The sequence below is a fragment of the Chrysochloris asiatica genome, unplaced genomic scaffold (assembly GCF_000296735.1).
Source record: "Chrysochloris asiatica unplaced genomic scaffold, ChrAsi1.0 scaffold00048, whole genome shotgun sequence".
In the NCBI taxonomy this organism is placed as follows: Eukaryota; Metazoa; Chordata; class Mammalia; order Afrosoricida; family Chrysochloridae; genus Chrysochloris; species Chrysochloris asiatica.
The window spans coordinates 13,300,742-13,312,643 of NW_006408566.1; the positions used below are offsets into that span (position 1 = coordinate 13,300,742).

Sequence of the window (11,902 nt, forward strand, 5' to 3'; positions counted from 1 at the left end):
TTTTTTTTTTTTTTTTCATTTAGGGCATTTGTTCTTAAAATGTTCTACTTTTCCACATTTAAAGTATCTGTTTTCTCCTCTGGCTGTTTTTGGGTTTCCCTCCCCTCCTTTTTTGTCCTGACTGTGAGGGTTGGGATTCTGAGGGGCATTGGTTAATTATCCTTCCCTGAGGTGCCTGCCTGAAAGTGGTGGTGGTGGTGGTGTGTTGTGGAGTCAGTTCTGACTCATACTTACCCTATATATGGTTTCTAAGGCTGTAAACCATTACAAGAGCAAAAAGCCTCATCTTTTTCCGGTGGAACTGCTGACCTTGAGGTTTGTAGCCTGATTTGTAACCATTATGCTACTAGAGCTCCTTGCCTTAAGGTTGACAACGTAGTTTCGACTTTCTGTTTTTCTTTATCCTGTGTTACATATACCTTTTCAGTTTCCTTTAATAGTTCTTCCATAGACCTGTTTTCTATTCTTTTTGTGTCCTTTTACAGATATCAGGCCAAGTATTAGTGACAAAATGGAGCTTTAACACTTCCTGGCCCAAAGGATCTTTTGGGTCTAACCTGGCATATTTTCTCATTTGCCCTCTTTTTTTTTTTTGGTCTCCTGAACCAGTTAGGGGTACACTAACGAATCCCAATTTCTCCTCTTCCTAAGGGACTTTTCCAAGAGGAGAGTTCAGGGTTGTGAGTCTGAGGTGTAGGAGGAAGGGCAGGATTGTAAGGCAGGGGGTACAGAGAAAAGGGGGTCCCAAGGGGAAGAAAGTTTTTCTTACTTCATCTTGTTATCCCTTGTCTTAAGTGCAAATAGGACAACAGGACCACGTCTCCAGCATAACACATAATCTATTTCCTCCTGAGGGTAGGACTTTCGTTAGTGACATAGTCAATTAAAAATTGACAGACCCAGTCCTCCTCTGAGTCAAATTTAGACCAAAAGACAGTTTAAAAATTGGTTCCTGTGTCCAAAAGAACAGCAATATCTTACCATTTGTTATTCCTATTTCCCTTTAGTTCATGCACTCTTATTCTAATACTTTAGCATTAATCCTAATAGACTATTACAGGGAATTTTGCCCTTGGTTTCATTTTCTCTAGAGATTCTTTTACTGGTATTATTTCCCATCCCAGCTACCTAGCTGTGTCTTCTTACAAAGAGACTCAATGCCCCCTTCTATACTTGGAGGTTTCTTGCTCTCTTTTATTTTCGCTTCATCCGTCTCTGGCTGCTTCCCTCATGGGAACGTTGGACCCCTCTTAGCAATTGTTGTGTCGGTATAAACCCCCATCTCGGATCAAGTCCTTGACTCAAAATACTGCCTTAAACCGTATGAGGTGGTCATGGAACTGCGAATCAGGACTCCACACTAGCTTCATGCCCGGGCCATGTCTCATAGACACACAACATCCAGGATATCCCAACCACCAAGAAAGCGTTGTTGGCCACCCCCATGGTTTAGCTTACCTTGGCCTGTGCACAGAGTTACCTGGTTGCCACGTGGTGAAGCCTGGAGTAGGCCTTTTTCCCACTTTGCCAAGAGTCCGGATTTATTCGCTTCCTTGGGAGACTTCAGCAGATCTCACCCGAGGGCTGCTGTAACTAGACAGCAGGATGCGTCTCCCTCAGAGGAGAAGGCTAAAGCTACTTCCCAAAGGGAATAGGAAATCCCGGACAGGCCCCCAAATTGTTAGAAATGAATCCCGGTGTCACATATAAGACACTCGGTGAGACTAAATTACCTTGGCAAAACAAAATTTACTCCTGCAAGAGAGTGTGTGCGCATAGCCATAAATACAAGAACAGGCCAGCAAGCACACAGAGTGGGCAGTCCACTTGGATTTTTAATCCCTGACACGAGTCTCAAGGCTGTGGTTCACCCCATTGGCTAGAAGTTTGACCGCACAATCTTCACCCTTACCCAGTTGGCTAGTTCAAATTTTTAAGGTGTGCACACCTACTTTAGGAAAAGTAAAAGGGAGCGATCATAAATTCTTTACTCACTTCACGAAGTAACCAAAGAAAAAAAGAGGTGAGATCATAAAGTCTTTACTTCAGGAAATAAAAAAATTTAAAAAGGTTATCCAAATACAATAAATAGTATCACAATGTATATATATATTTTCCCCCTCCCCCACAGTTTGATGATGCATGGAGGGAATTGTAATCATGGCAATGAAATAATATGCGATAGGATGAACGTAAAGCGGATGTTCTCCCATGTAAACTATCACATAATTCACAATAAAATACTTTTTTAAAGAAAGAAATACCCACTGCATGCCCTTTAATAAAAGAGAACCATAACAAAATAGACAATCCATCACACGTCTATGATTTAAAGGAAAAAAACAAAAACAAACAGACACTGAATGAAGCATATCAACAAAGTCCAATTACGTCACATTCCTTCTTATGGACTATGATTAGGAATCTGATTAGATACTGAATTAAACAACACAAATGTTGTAATATTTAGGTCAAAGGACCTCTATGGAAGGATCTGTCCTCAAAGGCATTCCAGTTTGAGACTGGATTTCAGAGTAAGGCATAACAAATGTTAACAAAAGACAGAGAAGGTAGAAAGGAATTCGGAAATTCACCATAGACTCTGATCCCAATAAAACAAATCTAGGGTTGTTTTTGTTTTTATTATTTTTCTTTACACCATCGCCAAGAGTGGAACCAAAGATAAATAGAAGGCGCAACAGTTTTGCTGTTTTGATTTGTTGCTGTTGTTATTCAGATTTGGGGGATTTTTGTGTCTTTGTTTTTTACAAATACAAATTAAATACAGAAAAACTCTACATTAAAAAATTTTAACGGTTCAAGAGAAAAGCGTATCAGTTATAGTATAGACATTTAAAACTTACTGCACAAATTAAATGTCAATGGTAAAAAACAGAATTTGGCATTGTTGTGTAATAGGAAAAGAACAAACCTCTAACATTTTTTCATTCTATTTTTAACCATACCAGTGAGAATCAAAATTGTCAGTTTTTCTAATGGCAATTTTTTCACACCAGAAGATGACTCTCAAAAGAAGAAACAGTTTCAGTTTTTCTTGCTTTCAAAATGGCTTTTGAAACATGTAAAAAATAAGAATATTCCAATGAATGAAACATACTAAATGTCAGTAATAAGCAAGACACATTTCTTTGGGGAAATAGCTGTTAAAAAAAAAAAAAATCCAGTCTGTATAAATAAGGAAATTCAGTCTTTTTAAAATTTTATTTTAAAATCCATTTTTCCTTAAATATCATTTCACAAAATTGGAAGTGAAGGACTAAAAGATCAGGAAAGAAAGGAGGGTGGGGTGCATACACCATTAACACAAAAAGAAGTAAAAGTGTACAGACGTAAGCAGTTTATAACAAATTAGGCTCATATTCCAAGACACTAAAGGCTGGTTGAAGAAATTCACTCTTCTGCAGGAACTAAGTTTGTACTGCTGCGTGATGACCAGTGAGGAGGGATTCCCTGCCTTGGAGCAATGCCTCTTCCCACTCCAAATCCTTGTTTCTGCACCATGCCTCCACGAGGAGGGCCTCTCATTCCACCACTCAGCCCACCTCGAGGGCCTCCAGATCCCTGCAGGCGGTTATCTCCATGGTCCCCTTCCCTGGCAGCTCCAGTCTTCTCTTCCACATTCAGACGGACTTCACCTCTGAACATGATAGGCCGGTTACTGAGAACTTCTGAACAGGTTCAGAGTCATCAAACACAACAAATCCAAAATCGGGTAGTTTCCCATCACTGTTAATGCACAGCCCCACCACATTCCCATAGTTTTGGAAGAAGTCTTCAAGCTCTGATTTATCCACTTCATAAGCTGGGTTGGTGACTGTCAGGGTGTCTCATAATTCTTTGAGGTTCAGTATCACCTTGCTCACCAGCCTCATGAATTGGTCTAGGGTCCCTCTGTGAAGGAATATTGATTAGTTGTTCTTGCACTCTTTGATCCTTCTGAGGTCTCTGGGGTGGAGTCTGAGATTGAGGCTTAGACTCTGGACAGACCTTGAAGTTGGAACTTTAACAACATGAGGTGGGAGCCCAGTAACCGGAACAGCTCCACTGGGAGGAAGATTCTTACTAGTCACAGATGCCCAAGAAAATGTCCTCAAGTCTTCCTGTGCCATCTGAGCTACGTCTGCAGGCTCTGGGGAATCACTCTGCTGAGTCTCCTCAGGAGCACGTTCTTCTAATACTGGCTCCGACTTCACCTCTTGGATTTCAGATACAGGTTCTTGCTCTGGTTCTGATTCCAGATTAGGCTCTGGTTCCTCAACAGGTTCCTCTAAATGTTCTTATAAGTCATTGCCAAGAGTCTGATCAGCATCATTGGGTACCACCTCTGATGTCTGCTATCTTTCTTCAGGCTCCTCTACTTCTTCCTCAGATTCCTCCAGAGGCTCAGTGACAAAGCCACCAAAGACTTCTTCTTGGTATCTGAAGATATCATTATGAACATAAAACTTATTTGCAACAGAACCCTCAGGAGCAAGGACAATACATGTGGAACCATATATTGCATTGTTGTTGTTGTTATGTGCCGTGGAGTCGGTTCCAACTCATAGCGACCCTGCACAAGGTTTCCGAGGCTGTGAATCTTTACGAGAGCAGAAAGACTCATCTTCCTCCCATGGAACAGCTGGTAGTTTCGAACTGCTGACCCTGAGGTTAGCAGCCTGATGCGTAACCACTATGCTACCAGAGCTCCTTGTGGGGTACCCAAATCTGAAGTCAGTGAATGAACTGATCTACAAGCATGGATATGGCAAAATCAGTAAGAAGCAAATTGCCCTGACAGATAACACGTTGATTGTATCTTCTCTTGGTAAATATGGGATCATCTACATGGAGGATCTAATTCATGAGATCTACACCATAGGGAAACATTTCAAAGAAGCAAATTACTTCCTGTGGCCCTTCAAACTATCTCCTCATGGTGGAATGAAGAAAAAGACCACCCATTTTGTAGAACGTGGAGATGTTTGCAACAGGGAAGACCAGATCAATAGGCTTATTAGAAGGATGAACTAAGGTATCTACCATGATTATTTTTGTAATCTGGTCAATCTGTAATAAAACAATAAATGTTCTCAAATTGAAATTGTTATATTGGCAACTTTTGTTAACCTGTCCTTTCCCCCCTTTAATTATTATGATGAATCTTGGTGTGTAATAAAATTTAGCCAAATTTAAAAAATGCATAAATCTCTGCAAGACTGGGTTGTTATTAGAGAGCAACCCCATCACCTGGACCACCACACCATCGTTTAGAGTAGCATGAGCATCAACATGACAAATCTTAGTGTGGCAGTGGTAAAGTTTTATGATATCACTTTGCTATGGATTTCTTTTTGTCCATAGACTGCATCTGCTGGTTTTCCATTTGAATCCAATCCTCCATGGACATAAGAAGAGTTCTTACCATAAAATCTATGTAGCATGTCTGGGGCCTGATTCAGCAGTGTATAGTACTGTCTCACAAATTCCTGGCCTATCAGCAGGGGACTAGACTTCTCCATGACCATTGCTTTGGTCAATTCAACCTGCACTGCTGAGCAGAAGAGTAACGGGTTTTGCTCCACAATAGAGCGGATGGCAGAGAACCCTAATGCAATTGTGTCCACCAATAATTGATGTTTTTGAATTACTGTGTTGATGAAGACTATTAAATATGCTAGCGTAGTGGTTACGAATCGGGCTGCGAACCTCATGGTCAGCGGTTCGAAACTACCAGCTGCTCCGCGGGAGAAAGATGAGGCTTTCTACTCCCGTAAAGATTTATACCCTCGGAAACCCTGTACAGGGTCGCTATGGGTCGGAACCGACTCGACGGCACTTACCAACAACAACAACAACATCAGCAGGGGACTAGACTTCTCCATGACCATTGCTTTGGTCAATTCAACCTGCACTGCTGAGCAGAAGAGTAACAGGTTTTGCTCCACAATAGAGCGGATGGCAGAGAACCCTAATGCAATTGCGTCCACCAATAATTGATGCTTTTGAATTACTGTGTTGATGAAGACTATTAAATATGCTATGGAAATCCAAAAGAATGATCAAACATTTTTGGAAGAGATACAGTCAGTCTGCTCCTTGGAAGTAAATATGGTGAGACTTCTCATGTACCTTGGACATGTCATCAGGAGGAACCTGACCCTCGAGAACAGCATCATGCTTGGTAAAAGTAGAGGGTCAGCCAAACAGAGGAAGACCTTCAATGAATTGGAGCAATACAGTGGCTGCAACAGTGAGCTCAAACATGACAGTTGTGAGGACGGTGCAGATGTTTTATTCTGTTGTACATACAGTGCCACCATGAGTTGGAACTGACTCAGTGGCAACTACAATTGCTATAAAGATTACAAGAATTAATGTAAGTAAAGTGCTTGGATCAGGGAAAATCCTATAGTGTCTATTCTTACTATGTTCACTTTGCTGAACATCATTTTTCCTGTCATCATCATTTTTGTATAGTAGCCAAATTGGCTAAATTTCAAAGAATGATTGTTCCAAATGATAACTACTATATTACAGATACCTTCCTTTATGCAAACTATAACAGGAAGTTGGTCAATTTAAATTTATTCAGAATAAATACTAAACATGGAAAATTAATGAACTAAATAGATTTCAAGTAACTGCCAGTAGATGGCTCTCTTAATTTGCTTTTTTGTTTCAGTTCAGCTTTGCGTTTTACACCAGGCCAGTAACACCATCAAAAATCCTGCGTTACAAACAGAAAGAGCTCTTGAAGGATTATGTAATTCATTTGTCTATCTATCTAGGATTGCTTCTACAGTTGTAAATTCATTTGCAGAGATACCTTTGCAATGAATTGTTGTTGTTGTTAAGTGCCATCGAGTTGGTTCCAACCCATAGCAACTCTGCATAGGATTTCTGAGGAGCAGCTGGTGAGCTTGAACTGCTGACCTTGCAGTTCAAATGCCTTTGCAGTCCAGCACATTAACCCACAGCACTACACCAGGACTCCTTACAATGAATAGCTTTTTTTTTTTTAATGTTATTTTTTTTCTTTCTTAATAAGACCTAAGAGAATACTTTTGGGTACGTTTTTCTTGGATCCCAGAATTTTAATTACATTTATTTGACATGGCAAGACCTGGAGACTCCTGGGCCCAGAGTCAGTGACGTAGCCACAGAGGACTAGAGTGAAGAGTGAAGCGTCCAGCTGATAAGAAGAGAGGGCATGTGCACAAGAACACCCACACTTGCAGATAATACACACTTGACCTGGCTTCAATGGCTGGATGATCAGAGCTCAACTAGAAGAAAGAAGAGGGGAAAAAAGAGTAATCTAATACAATTTGATGAACTTGACGTATACCTATGGATGCAGTAGCTCAAAAGAGGAAACAAATCTTTACAGTGAGAATCATTCCCACCCCCTCAATACACAGGCTAGACAGAGATGGGCAACTTGGACATTGGCTACAAAGGCAAAAAATGACTAGTTACAAGCTTTGAAAAGGGAGCCTAGATCCAGAGGGCACAGAGGAAGGTAGACTCTCCACTGAGTAGTATACAATCTGTCTGGGTGGTGCTGATGAAAGGAGATGGAGATAGCACTCATGTGGCACAAAAGTGAATAATTGTTATCAGGATTGACTGTGAGGGTTGGAAATGTAAAGGTAGACATTTTGTAGCAAAAGGAGGGGAGTGGTTGACTTTGTAGTCCAGGAGCAGAGAGCCCTGGGACAATCAAGGGAGAAGAGCAAAGTGCGGGACCCTACCCAGAGCAACAGTGACACCAGAGATTGAGCGGCTGGGAACTCTAGACCCAGAGAGGGAGAGGGGCTGTGTGCTGACAATCAGAGGGTAGGCTTGCGGATGTATCATTTGGTTGGTTGATGATGCATGGAGGGGATTGTAACCATGGCAATGTAATGATATACAATAGGATGAATATAAAACTAATGTTCTCTCATGTAAACTATCACATAATTCACAATAAAACATTTTTTTAATTATATGACAAATTGCATTAGGCATATCTGCTGTCCACGACCACTTTAAAGTGTTCAAGATCAAAGATGTCAGTCACTGTGAGGACTAAGGTGAAAAATGAACAGTGAGTTAGGAAAATTGTAGAAGAATAGATGTATTTGAGTTATGGTATTGAAAAAGAATATTGAAAGTACCTTGGACTTCCAGAGGAACAAACAACTCTTTGTTGAAAGAAGTTCAGCCAGAATGCTCCTTAGAAGCCAGGAGGGTGAGACTTCGTCTCTCATACTTTGGTGGACATATTATTAGGAGGAACCAGTCCCTGGAGAAGGAAGTTATGCTTGATAAAGTGGAGGGGGAAAAAGGAAGGCAGCCAACAAAATGGATTGGCACTGTGGCAGCAGTAATGTGTTCCAGCATAACAATTGTGAGGATGGCAGTGTTTCGTTCTCTTGTGCATAAGGTTTCTATAAGTTGGAACCGACTTGATGGCACCTACCAACAACCACAACAGTTCTCCAAGTATTGTTACTCTCTAAGATATTTGTGACTATGATGTTCCTCAAATGTTATTATTCACCAAGATATTTGTGGCTATGATGAACATATTCCAGACACTTCACATTTAAACATTTCAGGCTAAGAGTCCATAGCCTTACCCACAGTTTCTACAAAGTCCTAGTGTTAAATTCCTGAAAGTTATGTCTCAAAAGTCTTAAATATGCCTGACTTCCACAAATTCCCTCTCATCCCAGGCAGTTCGCGAGAAAGCCTAATCTCTCTCCGGGTTTCAGAAAATAACCACTTGCTCTCAATAACCACTTGTTAAGATCTACAGAGTCCTAGGGAAGGGCCTCAGGGCAAGGCACTTGGTCTTTGACCAGTTGAAACAGTTGTTTGGCATCCCTTCATGTCTCTTCCTCTTTACTTCTCCTCATTTCTTTCCTATCTTCAGAGTCAAAACCAAAATCAAACTTCTTCTTTATTACAGAGCAGTCTGCCAAGAATCAGACCTTCTAAAGATTTCTGTCTGAAGTGCCTTCTCCAATAAGCAGTTTTCTTCCTAATAAACAGGCTTTTTTTCCCCATTTAATTATAGAAGCTTATTTCCTTGTACATGAGTTATCTATTGCTGCCAACAAATTACCCCAAACTTAGCAGCTTAAAACAACAGAAATTTATCATCACATAGTTTATAAAGGTCAGGAATCCAGAACCAGCTTGTTGTTGTGAAGTGCTATTAAGTCAGTTCCAACCCATAGCAACCCTGTATAGGGTTTCCAAGGAGCAGCTAGTGAGCTTGAACCACCGATCTTGCAGTTCATATGGCTTTGTAGTCTGGTGCATTAACCCACAGCGCCACACCAGGACTCCATAGAAGCAGCTTAGTTGAGCAGTTTGACTGAAGTTCTCTCATGAGTTTGTAGTCAAGTTGTCCAGGGATGAAGCCATCTGAAGACTCATTTGAGGTTGGAGAATTCACTGCAATGCTCATTCACATGGTCGCTGGCAGGCCTCAGTTCCTCAGCAATCTGTCAGGCCAGTATCTTTGGAAAACTGACTCTAAAGAAGGATCTTGCATGCAGAGAATTTCATTGGGAACAAGGGAGGAGGGTTCTTAGAGTAACAATGCAAAAGAAGAAGTTGAACTACAATGCAATTGCAGTGGAGGCCTCAGCTGATCCCATGGGCACCTCTAAAACTGAGATGACCCTTCAGAGATGTTCTGAATTAAGGTTAAGATAAATCATTGATTTACCATGAGATACAATTACAACCTGTACAAAATACAACCTTGAATAAGGCAGCTCCCTTTGTCTAAGGGCACTTCCCAGAAAGAAACTCAGCTAAGAGTTACAGGAAGACAGCAGTCCAAAAAGTGAGAGAACACAGTGATTTGATTCTAAAGGAGGCATGTGAGTGGTGCATAACAGTATCCACTTAAGAGTCCTTCAGAAGAAGAAGAAAATGAGGTCTGTACAGCATGAAAAACACACATCCAGAAAGAAATAGGGAGACCCAATAATATTATTCTGAGTTGCTCAGCTGAACTCTATCCATAGAATCCCAAACCAAACCAAATTAATTGCTACTGATTAGGTTCCAACTCACAGCAACCCTATGTAGCATTTCCAAGACTCTACAGTTTTGCAGAGGCAGACAGCCTCAACTTTCTTCTGCTGAGCAACTGGTGGGTCTGAACTACTGACCTTGAGGTTAGCAGCCCAATACCTAACTCACAGCATTGCCAGGGCTCCCTACTTTGAGAATAAGCCAATAAATTCTATTTTATGCTTGTTGTTATTATTATTGTTGTTGTTAAGTGCCGTCAAGTTGGTTCTGACTCAAAATGCTGCTATATAGGGTTTCTGAGGAACAGATGATGGGTTTGAACCACCAACCTTGAGGTTTAAACTGACCTTGCAGTCCAGCACATTACCCTCCAGCGCCACATCAGAACTTCATTTTCTGCTTGGGAGGTTTGAAATTGGGTGTCACTTGCAACAGAAAGACTTGATTAATAACACCATAAGAAAGCAATAATCGTGCTACCAGGGCAACATGGCAGAGTAGGCAGAGATAGCTGATCAGACTCTCTACAACAAGAACATGTGAGACTAAGTGAAACAGATATGGTTCCTGGAATGCTGAGCTTCAGAGGACAGGATAGAGAGGTACATTGAATGCCAACTTGAAAAGGAAGTTGAGCAGGAATGGCAAGAGAGGAGGGTGGGCTGTGGACTGGCCTGGTACAGAGCAGCCATCTTGAGCTTTTGTGATCAGCTGTCAATACAGTGGTCTGGAGACACAAGACTCGTACTGGTGGTTAGTATCAGGATGGGTGTGCTTCTGCCATGTTCTCTGAGCCCTCCTGGTAGCCAGGAATGTAGTCATTTCCTCTCCTTTCAACCCAGAAGCCAGTGGCACCCCATTCTGCACAACCTCTGCTCTGCATGGGATCAGTTGCTAAGTGTACAACCCCACATTTGAAAACACATGAATTTTGCTTCATCAGATCTTTTATTGATGTTATTTATTTTGGGAAGACAGCAATTATGCCCATATGACCCAGCGGCATCTATACTTCCTGTGGTTCAACCCATTGGGCAAGCACCACTATGACTCTTATAACACCTGATCAACAACAATCAGCTGCCAACATCAGACAAATCTGCCCTGAAATGCATTACACAAACAGGAAACAGAGAACTGCATGCACACTTCCAGTCTCTATCATATCCAACAGGAGGTAGGTGTTCAGTGCCTGATAACACACCAACATACAATCATCAAGTAAATGTCTCAGAGACAACAGAAAATTTCAGTTCACATGAAGAAACAAGACAGAGTGTCTCAAACAAGTGACCAAAATACAAGAGTCAGAAAATATGCCAGAAATGGTATTAGAACTACCTGATAAGGAATTCAAAAGAATGCTACGTAGGTGCCTTCAACAGATTGAGAGAATGATTGAGAAAACTGCAAATGAGATCATGGCAAACAGACAAAACTGTAAAACTCAGGAAAAGACTTAAAGAATAAATTGACAAAATAAATGAAAAATAAGAAACCATACAAAAACAACAAATTGAAATCCAGAAAATTAATACTAAGATTTCAGAAATAGATAGTACATTGAAAAGGCAAAGAAGTATAATTGAATCAATGTAAGGCTGAATTAGGGAGCTTGAAGACAAATCTCTCAATATTCATCTGCTAGAATAAGCACTGGTAGCGTAGTGGTTACAAATCGGACTGCGAACCTTAAGGTCAGCAGTTCGAAACTACCAGCCGCTCCGCGGGAGAAAGATGAGGCTTCCTACTCCCGTAAAGATTTACAGCCTCGGAAACCCTGTACAGGGTCGCTATGGGTCGGAACCGACTCGACGGCACTTAACAACAACAGAATAAGCACTGGACCACAAGATCA

At 41.1% G+C, this 11,902-nt stretch overlaps 1 pseudogene; it reads right to left on the reverse strand.

Moving 5' to 3' along the window:
* Positions 1–3,411: 3,411 nt before the first annotated feature.
* On the reverse strand, positions 3,412–5,528 carry LOC102838334 (annotated as a pseudogene).
* Between the last annotated feature and the right edge of the window lie 6,374 nt (positions 5,529–11,902).